Below are 19,429 nucleotides of genomic sequence, written 5' to 3'. Positions count from 1 at the left end.
TAAAAATGAACATACCTTTCAAGGAAGCAAAAAAAAATATGTTAAGTAACAGCTATGCTGACATATTAAAACAAAAAAAAATCGTGAGAAGAGATGAAAGCGAAATAATTCAAAAAATAAAGGAAAACAAAAAGAAAGAAGAAGTGGTGGGAGAAGCTTCAGGCTCAACAATAACAGCTACAAGTAGTAGCGTAAAGCCTACAAAAAATAAGAAAAATGCAAAGGGGAAGACTGAGGTTAATGCGATGGGAGAAATTATGAAAGTCTTGCTGAAAGGGGGAGACTGGCAGCAGATCATTAAACAACTAATAATTAAAGCAGTTGACTGGGTATGCAAAAACTTCAAAGAAGGAAATTTAGGAGAAATTCTAGGGGAGGTTCTGCAACAAAATGGATAGTAAAAAACAAATTAGGATTTTACAATGGAATGTCAGAAGTATGAAGCAAAAAAAGAATGATATAGAACTTTACTCAATAAGACAAAAAATAACAATAGCATTAATCTCAGAGACTTGGCTGAGGTCTGAATTAGACTATCTGAAATTCAATGATTACACGATGTATCGAAAATACAAAGGGGGTGGATACGGAGGAGTAGCGATTCGCGTGCATAAAACACTGGCGTCTAAAGAAGAAAGAAAGAAAGACGGAAGAGCTAGGCAAAATAATTATTAAGCTATTTCACAGAAAAGGAGTGAGGACCTGATCGACGGATCCCCTTCTAGAAGAGAAGAGGCGATATGATAGCGAGTCGCAGTCAAAGCCTCGGTAAAATCAAAAAAAAAAAAAAAAGCAAAAAAAAATCCGTAGTTAGTGTGATTCTTTGAAGGAAAATACGAATTATCAATCTGAAGACAATGTTCATAATTAATTATATTATAATTTTTCTAATATATTATTACCATTTTTCATAGATTATACGTCACATTTACTCGATTAATCCTCAGCCCCTCAATAATTATATTATAATAAATAATTATATGAGGGGTTGAAGATTAAGGCGAAGTCTTTCCCTACCAAAGGCACCTAGCGAAAAAAATACGAAGCTTGCAATTTGAGACATTTTTTTTTGATAATTTGCATTTTCAACGGTATTGATTAATAAAATATGTATCTGAAAAATATTTATTTTATGTCAAAGATAAACTTACAATTTAAAAAAATGTTATAAAATGTGAATTTGATAAAGGGTCCCATCTTATTAATACATATTAATATTATTTTATGGTCATGTTTATTATTAAAATTTAGTTTATTAAGTTTTCTATATTGCAATGAAACAATTTTTGACCAATTCTTAGTTTTAATATTTTCTGTAGTTATATTAAAAAACATCGATTTTTATAAAAATATAAATGTGTATAACTTGAAATCCTTTTAAAATAAACTGTAAGTTTATCTTTAACTGAAAATATAATTTTTTCTTGTGAATGTATCTGAAAAGTGAAAAAAATGTTCTAATATGCATAAAATATGTGTGTATCTATATTACAAGATCAAATAAATACTTAACGGCCCACATGCTCAGCGTACGTCAAAATGGAGATTTTATGCTATTTTCAGAGCATAACCCTGGACATTCCTTAAACGTTGTAGATAATCTTTTTATATATTTTTGAAGCAATAGAAGAATAAATATAAAGGATAATAAGGCTTCAAAATTATATAAATAAATTATCTACAACGTTTAAGGAATGTCCAGGATCATGCTTTGAAAATATCATAAAATCTCTATTTTGACCTACGCGGCGGACGTCCCCCCTTAAATAAGAATTCGTATATATGCAGGGCTCGAAATGTACCGGAGCGCATCGGAGCGCCGTTCCGGTTCGTAAAATCTGTAAAGTTATCTCTCCGTCTCGTGGTTAAAATATTTTGACCGTCTGAGATATGCCATATAACAAAAAATCTAGCACGTTTATGTTTATAAAATACCCATACAATTTGATAACCATGTAATATCCTCAGAAAATTTTCGAGCGCTCCGGTTCGTAAACTTTTCCATTTCGAGCGCTGTATATATGTATAAGGTAACACTTGAAACGATAAAATTAAAAACAGAAAAAAAGCATTTAGCAATGGATTATTGTGATATGAGATGGCTTGTCATTCGGCAACCTATCAAAAAAGCAAGATACAAAGTAGCGCCTCTGGCGGGAAAGTCAAAAACCTACGCTGCTTTTAGATGGAGTTGTATCTATTATATCTAAACTATACCGATGCAAATGATTCTCTCAAAAATTCTCATACAAAGCTGAAGCAAAGTGATGTTCTTTTATAATATAGATTATTTTAAAAATTGCCCTCATAGCAACAACACTGTAATAAAATTCAAAACTTACTATCACTGGTTTAAAATCCCTGTTTTATGTTTATCTTAACTGGGAGCTTCTCTGAATGAAATACGTGGACTCCAATCTACAACGAGTAAACTATATAATCAGTTAAAAAATAAAATAATTCAGTGTTGTTAAAAGAAAATCAAAATACGTACCCGGTAAATAACTATATATATGCATCAATCATAATGACGGTGTATTGATTAAACGATTAAGGGATACATATTATATATTATATTGATTGCGTAGTTACATCTTAAGTTCTGTTTTATATTAAGTACATGTTATCATAAATAATTCTAACTTCCAGGTACTGCTCCCTATTTCAGAAAATATGGTGTGGTCTGGAACATGATACTGGACAGTGAAATAATTAAATTAAACGTTAAGTTTTTCATGGTTTAGTACCTACTAGGATGAGGAATTAATGAGAAGTTGTAAATTCATTTGTTTTGATAATCTGTCATTAAGGCAACAACGTGTTCACAAAAATTGAATATGACGTGGCAAAAATTATTAGATACACATAATATGTTTATTATATAGTTAATACTAACCCCTACCGACTTTGAAATTATGTATACATTAAAAAAATCTCACTATATACGAGTATGATGGCAATACCAGGTAACATACGATGGGTTGTATTAAACATTAAAGTAAGACGTTTTGAGACACCGATTGAAGCATCGATAGTTATAAAAATTGAATTGTGAAATGTTACCATTTGGTATTGATTTTTCAACAGACAGAAGTATTTAACCTTTTATCTTTGTAATTCACCGTGTTTTTATTATTGTGTACCTATATTTCAACAAGGGCGAACAAATTGATGAAAGCGATGTTTTATGTATATGGAGACTAAATATTATATAAAATTTTAGCTTAGAATACAATTATTACATTTAAATCCGTTAAGGTGAATTCATTACTTAATTTATGACGAAATATTACTTTCAATGCCACCTATGATAAATACACCTATTTTCGTTACCAAGAATTTTGGTCAATCTCGAACAGGTGGCAGTAAAAACTCACATTATTTATTACTTATTATCCCGTTTGCCATCTGTTAGGAGGACTACCTAAATAAAACTATCAACCTCCACTTTCTGACAGGACCACAGACAGCTATAAAGGCGTAGATAATAATTTGATTACGGGCCTACACAGGAGTGAAACATTTTACGCCCAAAAGAAAGTACAATATTATGTACGTAATTAAAATAGGTACATACTGCTGTGAGCAGTTTTATCGTGGCTCTTTTGACCGGCTTAATTTGTCTTTGAATAATATTGTGACTGAAAACGATTGTAAATAAATCGCGGAGATTTCAGAATACTGCTGACAAAAATGGATACGGATATTATCAAATTAGTAGCAGCGCACCAAGTTTAATCTTCTTATTAAGATTATTGATAAATAATTCACGAATTATTCGTGATTCTTATTATAATTTTGTTTCATTATCATATTTTTCTGTGTATGTTTGGTTGATTTTAATAAATAATTTATAATTAAAGCATCATTGGGTCTATTATATACACACGGCGGCTATCGACGGCTAAAGTGATATATACGATAATCACTTTATCAAATTTATGTATTGGAGTATTATAATAATTATCGTTACAATAAATTAGCCGTCTAAACTGTCAAAACTGTCTATCTTGCTAAAAGTTAACACAGCCTATAGAGGGGCTGTTAAAACATAGCACTTTTTGACAGTTTATTTAGAGACGGATTGTAACAATTAACCGCTTCAATACATAAATAATATGTTAAACTATTAACGATAGCCGCCTTGCGTATTATACAATTGATTTGCAGGGATTATATTTACAATAACACCTTTTTACCAGGTATGTGATTATTACTTCCGTAGCTAGAAATATATACCTATCAATGGTACTGTTCGCTTAAAGAAGGTAAATTTACAGAGGCGTGTTGAGCATTTTTATCTGAAAAGGGTGACATTGGGCTAAATAAGTTTGGGAATATTGGGAACTCTAGACGGTTAACTTATTGTAACAATTCAATACATAAATATGACAAACTACCGTGGATAGCCGCCTTGTGTATGAACAAATTGACACACAGACGGTTTACTTATTTATATAAGTAACCGCCTGAATACGTAAAGTGATAAATGTGATATATTTATCACATGTAGCTCTTTTTGGATGTTGAGATATTAGAATAGCTTCGCTGGAATCTTTCAAGATCCACATCGGATTGTAAGTGAACTCTTTAAGTAAGTGAACCTATATTGTTATTTTTTTCCTCTACACAATACTCATTCGTCTCATTCACCTACCTGTTCAACAGGTAATCTTTGCCAATGATTCGCAATAATTATATCGTGTAAAAATGTTGTAAAATAAAAAAAAAGGTTTTCGTTCCTTGTACAGTAGGGACTTAAATAATTGATTCAAGAATTTTCCCACGGTATTATACTTATTTGAAACCTGGCATTATTTTGTTAAGTATTTTACTATATATTAGACAAGTATCTATTCTAGCAATGATAACTTATTAATTATTTCACTGAGGAAAACGTTTTAACACTAATGTTTTCTAATTTGGATCGATTTATTTTGTGTATTTTTTTCTATTTAAGTTGAGATCGCTTATGAAGTTCCCTTCAGACGACGTTCGTCTCTTCGTCAAAACCACTACACTTATCATTGCACTGGCTGTTGCAATATTAATTATCCATTTGCACGTAATATTACACTTTTGCCTGTTATCGCGAGGGATGGTTTCCAATCCTGGTGTCCTAATGAATTTGAATTTACATGCGTCTATCAATTACCTTCGTGGTCGCAGCCATGATTTATTTTGGATCGTAACCGTTTCCTCGTGGCAAGCCTATCAGGCACCATTAACGAGGGGTGCAAGACTAGTCAATGCGCTCCCCAAAGACGTAGACATTTTCGGAGACGTGCTATGTATTTTGTATTCGAAATTTATTTTTTCTGTATAAAATTGTATGTTTTTATTATTATTATTATTATTTAATATTCTTTTCTTCTCTCTTGTGAGTGTAATATTTTTTCTATATTGTAAATCTCATGTTGTGCACGTCTTGAATTTAGATTTGTTATGTCCACAATGTTTTGTTTTCTTAAATAAATTAATTAACTAATTGTACGTGTAATAATGAGTGCAAACCAGTGTTATAGTGCTAAAGAAAATAGTGCCGGGTCACTGTATTTTTAAACTCTCAAATTTTCACTGGGACGCAAAAAGATCTAATTCTGCCGCGCAAGGTTAGAAAAACAAACAAATTTCTCATATGCAATTAGACAGAATTGAACTGACTAATCACTTCTAAATTTTTTAAAACATTATACTGGGTATGAATGAATTCACTTATATTTAAGTAAAAAGCCAAATAACAACGACATATTTATGATATTCGAGTATCATATATTGTATTGTGTGTAATATCTTAATAGTATTGATAAAGAGGGAATGGGACGACTGGCCTCCGGACAATTGGACGCCGCACTGTCGTAGACACGTATACAGAACGTAGACGAGGTATTTTAATCAGTTTCTATCTACTACTTAGTAGTTTGAATTCATTTTACTCTTAACATAATGTATTCTTTATCACGGATTGAGAATTACCATGCCTAAGGCTTTATGTAAAATAAAAAACTCTTTTTTCGTTGGAACTTAAACATATGCACAATTAAATCATTGTTTACGTCTGCATATTTACATTCTCAACAACTATTAAATCATAATAATATAATCATTTAAATATAAATAATAGTATAAAAGTACCTAAGATTAAGTACCGAACGTCTATTTATTTTCGAATTCCGTGGCGTCCAGTTGTCCGGTGCCAAATCGTCCTAGACCCGATAAAGACTATCGGTTTGAAGATATGCTGGGGCGCGCTACTGGCCCACTACATCACTGGTGTGAACTATCAATGCATTTAGAAGAATCACACGTAAGAAACTAATAATAAGTATGGGTTGAGTTAAGGTTTTCGAGATTGTATAGATTCAAAATTCATTCGACCCTGTGTGGCAAATGTTGATAAAAGGCAAGACACGTTCAATCTATTATAAATTAAAACTATAAAACTAAATTAAATTAAACTATAAAACTAAACTATAAAACTAAATTAAATTAAAACCATAAATCTATAGTAAGTATCTCAGCCACATTATGAGAGGAACAGTGTCGATAGCCAGTGGCGTGTGGTACATAGATGCTGTATATACGGAGCATCCATAGAAATTATCGACCAACAATCAGAAGCGGCTCGTCCATATGCACTGTGGAACTGCAGCACCCCTAAGCAAAATGAGAAAAATGTAATATTATACTATTAATAAATTTATGTATATTATATGAAAATATCAATATTATTTAAGCGTGAATTAAGCTCGCCCGCGCACCGATACATACAATAAATTATCATACACCGCGGTACTACAGTGCCGTTTTCGAACGAATATGCTTGAATGGACGAAAGAGGGGTGCGGGGAGCGGGACACGCAGCTGGGAGCTTGATCGGTACTGCCGGCCCGACAGTATTTCGCCGTTTATGCGTTCGTACGTGAGCGTGCACGCGACAGCGGAGGAAAGAAATATAGTTTTATTGAATTATTAGCATTGTTAAAATTTATTTCTGCAAGCAATTTATGCAAAGTTCTTTATTTTAATTACTTCTTAATATATTTAATATTTTATATTTAATTTTGATATTAATAGTAAAATATAATCTAAATTAACATCTATTTTTATTTTTAATCAACCGTAGCACCCCCAAATATCTTATCCACGATTCGCCACTGAACAACTATGAAATAGTAATAATACCTATATATTTATTTTACAATTATGGATTAAGCCCCCCAAGATTCAGTTATTAGAATCATATAATACGTAAATATATTTGTACAAAACCCCCATTTGCAAAAACCACCGCACGCTACTATTAATGGACACCCCAACTCGTATCCAAGGTAAAACCAACCATATGATGCTTAGCAGAGAACGTCACATTTTTATCAGGTTGGCGAATTCAACGTCAAAGAGTCTCACAGGCAAGGCACACTCGATGCAGATTTGAGCAAGATACCTACTCTGCGCTTTGAATTTATCTGCAATCCGATAAAGATATCGTTAATCCCCACTTATGCAGGTTATATGCACATCCGTGTTTATCCTCAGTGTATGCGGGTCTACGATATATGTATTTGCGGGGAAGTTGAGAAATTATTTTTTTTCGAGTATCCTCAACGGGGTGGTTAGATGCCCCACCGGGACAAGAATATATGCCATATGTATGCATATTCTTCTACCTTACTACCATAGCTGCCGGTCCTTTTACATATCCTTCTACCGATCTCAGGCGGGATGCAGCGATCGTAAGAGATTATAAAAAAGTTTACCAAAACTCTACACTCCCGGTTTAATATGTTGTGTACAGTGTTTATGGGTGCCAGGAGAGGAACTGGTTTAAAGTAATGATGAACATGTCTGGTGCCGTGAATAGTAGGCATCTGGGATTCGGAACTCCCATCTGGTGACAGACCCAATGCTAGAACCCCCAGGTTCCCAACTTTCCCGCAAATACCTACATCGTAGACCTGCATTTACTGACGATACACATGGTGTGCATATAACCTGCATAAGTGGGAAATAATTATATCTTTATATGATTGCAGAGAAATTCAAACCGCTGAGTATCTATAATCTATATAATATCGCCGTCTGATTTCCAGGTTGTTCTATGTCACTTTCAGTAAAATTCTCAGGAGAGCAATGTGAAAGTTCACATTGAAATAATTGCACAGCCAATATATTAATAAATATATATATTAAAAACAGTGTTATGCATATAAAAGAATAATATATTTTCGACATTATTGACAAATCCGTTCATAATTTTTGTATTCTGACAAATAGGTTATACAGAGTTCTGGAAATAGAACAAATGGCATTAAAAAGTCATTTTGCTTAAAAATGTGATACGTATAGAACAACATGGAAATCAGGCAGCAATATATATAAATTATCATCTACATAACGATACCTAAAGTATGATCGTAGTACACGATTAAAAAAATATTAATAACAAAATATTATTTAGCCTAAAAAGCTCACGTGGGGTATCTCTCTGCATTTTACCATATACATAACAGAAGCATTCTTCTTTAGATAATAATTATGTCTAACACTGGTATAAGTTGGTATACGCTAATGACTAATCGTAAAATAAATAATGATAAGATCATTTTATATTATTTTATTTATAAACAATTAAACGTAGTCTGTAGTTTATAAATACAAATTGTAACATAGTATAATATGACAAAACGAGAGCAATCCAAATAAGTTCCAACGCGTCAATAAGAAGATAAATTAATAGGTAATATCTATTATGTAAGCCCCGCGTTCAAGATAGTTTTGTTAATTTGAATTAGATAAGGCGGTAACAGATAACGTAGTGTGGAGCTTTATGTTTTCGACAGTGGTGGGACAGTAAGGATGTATTACAATATTAATATACTCGGTAAAATATTTAATTTTTAAAGGATCTATTGACTATTTAATAATTTTAGACATGCGGACAATACAGTGATAGGTACTGGCGAAAAATGCTGAAGACCTCAATGATTACTAACGAAAGTGAGTAACATAAGTAAATGTGTGGGATTAACATGAACTCGCAAAAAACTTTTTTATAGCATAAAAAAGTGAAAAATTTAAACCTGTACATTGAGAGCGAAACGGTCCATTTGAAAATATCTCGGTTGTCGTTAACACTGTAGCCTAGACCAGTGGGAGCTGGTCAAATATCATGCAAGTGCACAACACTCCTTGCATCTTTCTTTTGTTAAAACCATCACACAATGTGTGTAAAAGCGATTTCTCAATTTTCATAAGTTAAGCAGTATATAGCCGTATACATTTGTACGAATAGTATATGCTTCATAGGTCATTACTCAAGAGTAATAAAAATGCAAAACAGTATTTAGCACAGCCATGCTTATTGGGTTACTTAGAATCACCCCAAATCAAACTAGAACCATGATTCTTCTTAATTAGTTCGAAAGATTGAGGTTTTACTGTACATTGGGTTAATCTTATGTAAAACAATACATTTGGATAATTGTTATTGTTATTCGATTTGTGTTTGAGTCAGAGTATGTACTTAATAGGTTGAGCAAGTGGCTAACATCCATTTCTTGTAACAAAAATCTGTTAATAGAAACATCCACTCTGTGGAGGTTACCATGATCCTACTAGGATCAGACATGGTAAATATATATATACTTTTAAAATCGTACATTTATCTTACAATCATATTAAATTGATAATCCTGTAGAATTCCGGATAATCAATGTTCTATTGTAATTATGGTACAGCCGAAACCGTGGAAACTATGGGGAACTGAGTATAACTGTACAATAATAAAACATAGGTACGCAAATTTTGCGGTGCGTTCCAACGCTTTATATACGGCAATTCAATTCGACACACTAAAAATCACACAACCAAGGAATAAAACAGTAGCTGAAAATCAGGATTGACAAGAAAAAATTCTTTAAATATCATGTTTATTAGTTATATATGAGCCTTTGAGAACTACAGTGGCGTAAGTCAAAAATTTCGAAAAACGAGTTGAAGTTATTGGTAGGCTATATCATTATGCATTAGGCTGACTATTCAAGTCACCGAAATTCTTTAAAAAAATCATAGATGGCTTACCTTTCAAATTACAGGAAAAATATATTTGCAATCAGTTTATAACAAGACTGGTGTAAGTCATATGCATAGACTAATATATTATTTTTTAATTTTGTAATAAGTAGGTATAATTTTCATACTCGAACTTTATTATGCTTGTATTTTAAAAAAAATATACTTATCATGTTTATTATAACATCTTACTAACGTTTTATATTAATAATGGTATCAAATTGAAGTGCAAGTCAAGTAAGTTTTGGTTATAATGGTGTATGTCACGTAAATAATACTAGTGTACGTCTTTTACATCTCTATTCTAAGATGAGATTATACAAAATTACTCGAAAAAACCAAAAAGCAGTAAAATAAAATATTTGTGAACAATAAATATCTATAATTAGCTTGATGGGACTTTTGAATAATTTTCAACATCTCAAAACACTAATAACCTGACTTAAACCACTGTAGTTCTCAAGGGCTCATATATACCTACCTAGTTAGAATACAGTTTAATTTACAATATAAATATTATCCACATGATGCTAATTGATGTTGTAATTGCATATAATTTAATAAAAATAAGAAAGACGATTGATTATTCATTTACAGCTTTGTTAATTTACCAAAGTGATTTTATAATCAGCCCACGTTTTTACGATGCAAATATTAGTATTTTGACTAATTAATTTCATAAGCAGAGAGCAATTATGATTTATTTATGGCTTTTTTATTAGCTTCTTGATTTTCTGAAATTTCATAAAATGTCTGTAAAAAGCAAAAACAATATTGATTCTTTTACTATTTCATCATATATATTAACTACATTTTTATAAATATTTTATTTAATACTAGAATAAAATATTAAATTAATATTCTAGTGTAATTTTTTTTAAATACGAAAGATCGTATATTAGGAACTATTTAAAAATATATATTATTTATTTTGTTCTAAATATTATTTATTCTAAATATTTGACTCCTGTGACACTGGTGAAAAATGTTTGTTTTGAAAAACTCAATAAACTAAGAAAAATTTAATTCGCGATCTGTGTTAATCATTAAAACAATCTTATTTTTATTACAAGACAGACAATAATTCCAAACACCAATGAACAATTTAAACGTTTCACACCTAATATATTTTATTTTTTATAAAATATAATTTATGTAAGCCAACATATTCTGCAATTCTGAATAAAACCGGTCGTCACTTGTAGATCATGAGATCAAGATCAGATTTGAGATGGCAAGAACCACGTTTGAAAAAAAGAAACATCTCTTCTCCAGCCGAGATATAAGACTTGGCCATGGCCCCTACAAGAGGGAGGGGGGGCTGACAGGGCTCTAGCCTGAGGGTTCGGGGTTAGGGGGGGAGCGTGGCGAATCGACCAGTTAAGTGAGAAAAACACACACCACAAATTTGCTCGAATAGTAAAAAAAAAATTAAAAATATGTGGCTGTGCAATGCAATTTGATATGATATGATGATATAATTAATAAATAATAGGTAATTCACATGTATAATTTTACTTTATAATTATTTTAAGTGTGTTTCCTGACTAACAAAATGGTTATTTACCCAATATGCCGAAGGGTTGCATGTTAATTGGGTACCACAAAAAGAGGTCCCGATCGGTACTTCATAATATGATGATGAGTGCAGACAACTCAATAAATCAACTGGATTTATTTAAAAATCTCAAAAAATACACGGAATAACCATAACTATGGGGTTCCGCTAAATAATTGAGTAACACTATTGTCGAAAATCACACTGTCTTTAATCGTAGCGGGGCCTTTGGGGGCCTGCTTCAGGATGTGGGGGCCATGGACTTGGCACTCGATGATACGATCAGGTGATGTATTAAATCCATACTTTCATACAGAGTCGAAGCCTGGACCTTAAAGGAACGGATCATCAGACTGGAGGATTTTGAGATATGGCTGTATCGGCATACGATGGAGATTTCCTGGGCTGTTAATATCTGTACCTCAGAGGCAGACGGATGCAAATGCCAAATACCCAAAAAACAATTTTTATTTTAAACGAATATTCATAACTTCTAAGAAAATATACATATAATGATCATTATTTTTTTTATTCTAATTCAATTAAAGTACTTCTGGAATATGTAAGAAAGGAATAAATATAATACAATTTTATATCTAAAAAAAATAAAATAAAAAACGTAGTGTGGATTTGCATCCTTCTGCCTCTAAAGATATTTTGTTAAATGTGGATTTGTATCTTATTTACCTATCCAAAATAAAACAAATTAAAAGTTAAATAAATTTATAGGTATAAATATAACAAAGTTTTATTATGTATTCATCATCATCACCAGCCTGAATCTATTCACTGCTGGATGAAGGCCTCGCTAATCTCCAAGTTGATTCCACTTCTCTCGTCCCTGTGCGTTGCGTTGCCAAGTTTTTCCGCAAAACTTTATCATTTCATCGATCCAGCGGCCTCTAGATCTACCTTGCGGATGTTTTGTACCTCTTAGATACCACTGGATGAATAAATTTATCCAACGATTGTTCTTTCTTCGACCTATGTGTCCAGCCCATTTCCATTTGAGGTTTTTAGCAAACTCTATCACATCATTAATCCTTGTCTGTTCCCTTATCTACTCATTCTTCTTTTTGTCCGTTTGCGTTATGCCCAGCATGCACCTTTCCATTCCACGTTGTGCTACTCTAAGTTTCTGGATCCCTCTTTTACTTAGGGTCCATGTTTCACACGCATGTGATTACGGGAAGTAAACACTGGTTGAACACTTTGCACTTTAGGCACAGTGGGAGGTCATTTTTGAAGAAATTATTCAGGCGGCCAAAAGCACTCCAGCCTAGCTTTACTCTGCGAACAATTTCATCAAATATACATCCATCTATAGACACTTGTTGTGCCAGATAGATGTAGTTTTTCACCTGTTTGAGCTGAATGCCATTGATGAGGATCTCTTTTTGGCCCGCAAAGCAGTTGAACATGACTTTCTTCTTTGACACATTTATTTTCAAGCCTACTTTGTTGCTTACTCCAGCGAGTTCCTGCATTCTGCTTTGGAGGTCTTCTGAGTCTTGCAAACTACTATTTATTGTCATCGGGAAAGCGCAGATGACTCACGTATTCTCCATTTATGGGGGCCCGCGTCATTCCAGTCAAGTTCTCTAAATAAGTCTTCAGGTGTTGTAGCTGTAAATAGTTTAGGTGAGATTGTATCACCTTGTCGGACTCATTTGCTGATAGAAAATGCGCGATGGTTTATGGAGATGTTGTTGCGCTACTGTATATAATAATTGAAAATATTTATATAGCGCCCGGGGATTCCTTGATTTCTGAGTGCATCGAGTATTGAAAATTTCTTTATGGAATCGAACCCTTTCTCATAGTCTATAAAACCCATGGATAGCGGCAGCTTGTATTCCTGTTACCGCTCTAATTTCTCTGATGACTTGGATATGGTCCATAGTGCTGTATCCTCCTCTAAAGCTCGATCTCCTGGCTGGTTCTCGTCTAGTACATATTACAGACGGTTTGAGAGAATTTTATCTTAGTGGATTATTGGATTTGCATCCTTCTGCCTCTAAGGTAGGTATGGCATTTGCATCTTTATTCTATGCATATCTTGGACTAGGACTTCCATCTCTCTGCCTCTTATAAATTATGCCTTTAGCATGACGATTCTTAAAAAAAATCATTTTCCCCAAAAATGAAGTTGCATCCGTCTGCCTCTGAGGTACAGATATTATCAATGAGAAATACTTACGACGTACCAATAAACCAATGGAACTTATTTATTAATCAATTATTATAATTCAATTTAAATATAAATATGTAATATTATTACATATATATTTGAAAAGTACCTATAATTCACGAACGTCTATTTATTTTCGAATTTCATTCGATTGCGTGGCGCCCAGTTGTCCCGGCGCCGAATAGTCCTCGTCCCTTGTGTATCGCTCTGCAGAATGCATTTAAACGTTGCGTTGAAAATTTGATACTTTTTTTTGTAGAATAGGTCAGTTCAATACCAAGGTGACTAAATTAGGTTTGAAAGAACCGATGACTTCGGACCCTAAAAAGTTGATATTCTGTATCAGTAGACAAGTAAATAAAGACCTCGTGCAGTTAGGAGATACTTCAATAGGTACATACTTATCAAGGATGTGATAATATTGTGCCGCCCGTTGGAACAATTTGTTTTTTAGATTGAATTAGTAACGCTGTCTCGCCAGCAACAGTTGTTGCCAACAATTAACAATTTATTTAATGGGGTGTTTCCATGGGGATATTTTTGATTCTGGAGATTCCATTCCAGAGTTCAGAGCTTCCATGTCCAAGCTCTTTTTTAACATTCTATGTCCTCATTTTTTGTCAGAATGTTGAAACCGTAATGCAGATTTTTTATAAGTACAATCTACAATTTGTACTAATTCAATTAACAATTATTGTAGGATATATTTTCTAAATTCAAATGTGGGTAGCTAGTTCAGTGGCGAAGGGTGGAGGAAGGCTATTACGATCCGACATAAATAGTGCACACTAAACTTTGTCAGTCATACGTATTTGTTTTCATTGAACTAATAGTAATATGTGTAGATAGTGTATGTTATTTTTTTAAATTCAATTAAGCCCTGCCAATCCAAGCCATAGTAGATAGTAGTCGAAAAATATTCGTTTATCTATAAAATATCTAAAATTATTCAAATTTAAAATTTTATTTAGTTTTTACATATTAAGTGAACATAAAAAAATATTAATTTAAGGTGACATTAAACCATACATAATTTTAGATGTTTTTGAGATAGAACAATATTTGTTGTCATTATGGTTTGGAATAGGTGGAATAAGTACTAAAAAATTGTGTTTTATTTAATTTAATAATTAATCAAATAATATCTGTAATATGTATTCTTAATTCAACAAAGCAAATAAGAATGACTGAAAAAGTGTGCACTATTTTTGTCGGAACACCCATAGCATACCTACATTATTATGGTTTGGTTTAGGCAAAGATTAATTGAATTTTAAAAAACTAACCAGCACAATCTGTACATTATATGCTTAGTTCAATGAAAACAAATAAATATGACCGACAAATTTTAGTGTGCACTATTTCTGTCGAATCTTAACAGCCTACCTCTACCTTTTGCCACCGATAGGTGCTATTTTATGTTTATTTACATTAATTTCTTTTGTTATCCATTCATAAAATTGTTAGGTGGTGCCATCAAGTGAGATATTACCCAATTATACTTAATAGGTCCTACTGGCTGTTCCAGCCATCGCGTACAAATTCAACGAATCACGATTAGACCAGGATCTGACCGATGTCTCGTATACATAATATGCAGAACGCCTTCTGACAATTGATATATATTCTAGGGGTCACAAAGATATATAATGTCGATGTTGCCAGGCGATATTAATAGTCATTTGGGAGTGGAGTTGTTCAATAAAAGCAAGATTGAATCACGGATTGATTGAAAATGAAATTAATTTTACCATGCCATCGGCACGGTCGTAGGACGGTTAGTACCTTTTGAAAAAATAAAAATAGCGGGTAGTGCAATGTGTTACGACGACAAAGATAAGATCGCCTTGATGGTGGCCGACCTCCGCTAGGGGATGGCACAATAAGAAGAAGCAATGTGTTAAAAATTGTCGATTCTTGGGATTCTCATTGGCTTCAATTCCTTTAGGTATTTGGTTTTTTTTATGGGATCAAAAACAACTTTTTTGTTTTAATTCAGATCGTTGCATTTCATATTCCTTTATCAAGGCTTCTCCAGATTGTTTTAGAGATCAAACAGTTGTTCGGCTACAGTGTTAATATAATTAATGTTACATAGGCCACTATACTCGTAATTTACCATAGTGTCGCCTAATTTGCGACATTTCAAACTATTTCGATATAGCCAATGCCATCTGTGTAAATTAACAAATAATATGCTTTTCGATGCCTAGAAAACTATTTTATCATAGATATCCTACTTTGCCGATTATGTTTGGACATTTGAAAAAATAAAGCATTTCTGCAAAATAAAGCCTATGCATTTCTGCTTTGATAGTAAAGTTGACGAATTCGTATGTACGCCAAAATCCGCATTTGTAAATAAATAAAAAAAAATATACAGAAGATTGAATTTGAAGAAGATAAAATTGGTTGAATGAAAATACCTTATATTAGTTTTTTATGATTGTTATCATTTGGTTTTGAAATGCGATACCGCGCAGTAACATATAAAATTAAATGGAGTTTTCAAAAAAAAAAAATCTATTATTTTTCCTTCAATCACAAGGTATTTTGACACCAAGATTTTTTTTAAATACAAAAATCATGCAGTGAAGGGTTAAATGGGTTGTAATCATTCAAAGCAGAGATCATGTGTTAAATATCTTCCGTTCCGCATATTACGTATACGAGACATTGGTCAGCGCCTGGACCAGATGGCTTAAAATCTAAATGTATCTTGTGTGCATTCAGCATTGTCATAATTATTATTACAATTATATGAACTGCATAGCGGTTCACCAAGTATCAAAGAGAGTTGTCGTGTAGAGCCTTGTGTTTGAATTATAATATTAGTATTGTAATATTGACATAGACAATAATTATACCTTATTCAGTGTCATATTATGACTTAAATGTTTGAACATTGAGTGTTGTTTAAGGAGAGAGAAAGCTTTCGCTGGGAATCAGGTTTCTTTTTATAAGAGGCCAAATTTATTCCGTTTATATCGGAGTGTGCCAAGTGCGCGTGAACGAAATAATAATATGTAGTTAAACACGTCATAATTATTATACGTTTTGTTTATTATAATGTAATATCATATTATGATAAGTAGAATATACACATTAAATATATAATTAGTTTATTATCCGGAAAAATCTGTTTTGCCACGAATAGGTACATAGTCTTTTAAAAAGCACGTCACATAAGTTGACGCATTTTTAACGGTTGATTTTAATTATTCATATAGATGCCAATAATTATTGATTTATGCACTCGTATGGCAGCAGTTTGTAAATGAAAAAGTACAGAAACAAAATTGGATATTTCAGTGTCAAGAATGAGATTGGAGAGACAGTCAGGACTTTTACGTGTACACAGGTGTTATTGTCACGATAGTTCAAAATACATACTATTGCTACTAGTAAATCCATGCACGTGTACAGGCGCTATTACATTATATTCAATATTCTTTTTCAGCACAACTTTCATACATAAAACCTCTATCGACGTAGAAGAAAAAATATATTCAACAACTTTTATTTTATATTATTAACTAGATTGTTTTTATTTCATCCTGATTAGAACCGATAATAATTCATGTCATTATTAATCTAATGTCATTTCCGTAAGCTGCTTGTAATATAAATTATAATGTTAACTTGTAGAAGGTGCGACTTATTTATTTTTCTTTCATCAAAACAAAACGTAGGAGCTACAGGTAGGTACCCCATCGTACTAGCTTAATACATGTGCTTACCTCTAAATGTCTTCAGCTATCAATTAAATGTATTCACAACACACTGTTTATTAATAACATAATTAAAAAAATAAAGTATTGATTATTGAAACGAACTACAAATTAAAATGTAATCATTATCACATTGACACGCATAAAATACTTCCTAGAATGTTACAAGTTTCTTATCGTATTTTAAATTTGAAGGTTATTCATCTCCCATCTTATCACTCGTATTATAGTATCACCGGGGCAAAAAACGCTATGAAAATAATTAAAAATGATAGTTAAATACTATTTGGCGACTATGCAGTCGTTTAGTGCGCGCTATTCACTCATATTTAAATGCAAAAATTGAAACGAAAAGTGTATGCAGGCAAATTATAAACTATTGACACTAAGATGGTCTGTCATAATTTCGGCGCGCAATTTATCTGCGCAGATTTGGTCGCGATTGGTTACATTGTGTGAGGGCAGATTTTGAAACGTGAGTCTGGATCTGTCGGCAGACTGTTGAACTATTTTCTATCAAATAGCTTTAATGCCAACAGAGAACATAGCGGAAAAATACGAAGCTTGCAATTTGAGATTTTTTTTGGTAATTTACAATTTCAACTGTATTTATTAATAAATATGTATCAGAAAACATTAAAAAGATTTTTTAAAGTCAAAGATTAACTTGCAATTGTAAAAAAAATGTGAATTTGTTACATATTATTTATGGCATAGGTTACGTTATTATTACATTATTTTTATGGTTATATTTATTATTAAAATTTAGTTTATTAAGTTTTCAATTTTTTACGGTTTAGATTTTTGACTAATTGATAGTTTTAATATTTTTTTATATAATTAAAAAAAAACGTCGATTTTTATAAACATATAAATGTGTATACTTAACTTGATATTCTTTTTATTTATATCAAATCGAGCTTCAATATTGTGACCATGACTAAATAAGATTTCATATAAATAAAAAGGATTTCAAGTTATAAGTACACATTTATATTTTTTATAAAAATCGATGTTTTTTTAAATAAATATTAAAACTATGAATTAGTCAAAAATTGAGAAAATCCACATTGAAAGAATTTAATGACAAGGTACTGTTCGGTTATACCGGAGGCAGCGGAAAACGCATTTTGAAAATAGCCGATAAACTGGATTATTTGTTAGGTTAACCTAACCAAACCTAACCTAACCTAACCTAACCTAATAACAACACCCCCTCAACGATACGCCACTGCGCACTTCGTTGATGAATTTTTCCTAGCTCAGTCGGTGAGGGGTTATAATAAAGCTGTTTCCTTTTGAAAAAGTCGGTAATGACTCGGTTTATTTTCTGTATGTAGCGTCCAGTAGATAATATTTTTACAGGCCAATGTAGGTGAAGGCGGCAGACAAGTAAACGTGACGACCGATTACAGCGAACGCGAGAGATATTTCCCACCCGTAAGTAAACGGGATGCGAAACTCTCACCGGGGAGTACTTCGGCGTTCAAGAAGCGAAGAGATGAGCGGCGAAACTGGTGCGACTGGTCCAGAGTGTTTGAAGAGAGGCTGCTAGTAGAGAAGATGTTGTTCCTGAGAGAAGATCCGGTAGACTGATAAAAATCTGTTTTGTTTGTTTAGTATATTGCCTTTTTACTTTTAATTGGAGTCCCGGGGCTATGCCCCCTATCTCCTTCATCTATGTATGATGGCGTTGAGAGGCTTTGGCAAGGTGCTTGTCCTTGTAATTGCATACAAGTGCACGCACCGATTTTGTACTCACATACAAACATTTCTTCTTTGTTAAGATAGTTAACAAAAAAGAAAGGATACAAACATAAAATGCAAGGTGTAGGATGATGATATGACCCAGCTTCAGGTCAAATCATTGGTCTA

At 32.5% G+C, this 19,429-nt stretch overlaps 1 protein-coding gene across 1 annotated transcript in view; it reads right to left on the bottom strand.

Moving 5' to 3' along the window:
• The window catches only part of LOC147078750 (ethanolaminephosphotransferase 1), a 48,602-nt gene extending 30,622 nt beyond the window's left edge, over positions 1–17,980 (bottom strand). The window contains exon 1 of the mRNA XM_085960426.1: positions 17,564–17,980. The gene's annotated coding sequence lies outside the window, so the exon portion shown is untranslated. The remainder of the gene's footprint in view (positions 1–17,563) is intronic.
• Between the last annotated feature and the right edge of the window lie 1,449 nt (positions 17,981–19,429).

This window comes from Rhyacophila brunnea, unplaced genomic scaffold, assembly GCF_057557595.1.
Source record: "Rhyacophila brunnea isolate RB1 unplaced genomic scaffold, BYU_Rbru_1.0 scaffold_11, whole genome shotgun sequence".
Classification (NCBI taxonomy): Eukaryota; Metazoa; Arthropoda; class Insecta; order Trichoptera; family Rhyacophilidae; genus Rhyacophila; species Rhyacophila brunnea.
Note: the sequence above shows the minus strand (reverse complement) of the source record. Positions and strands in the feature narration are given on the sequence as shown.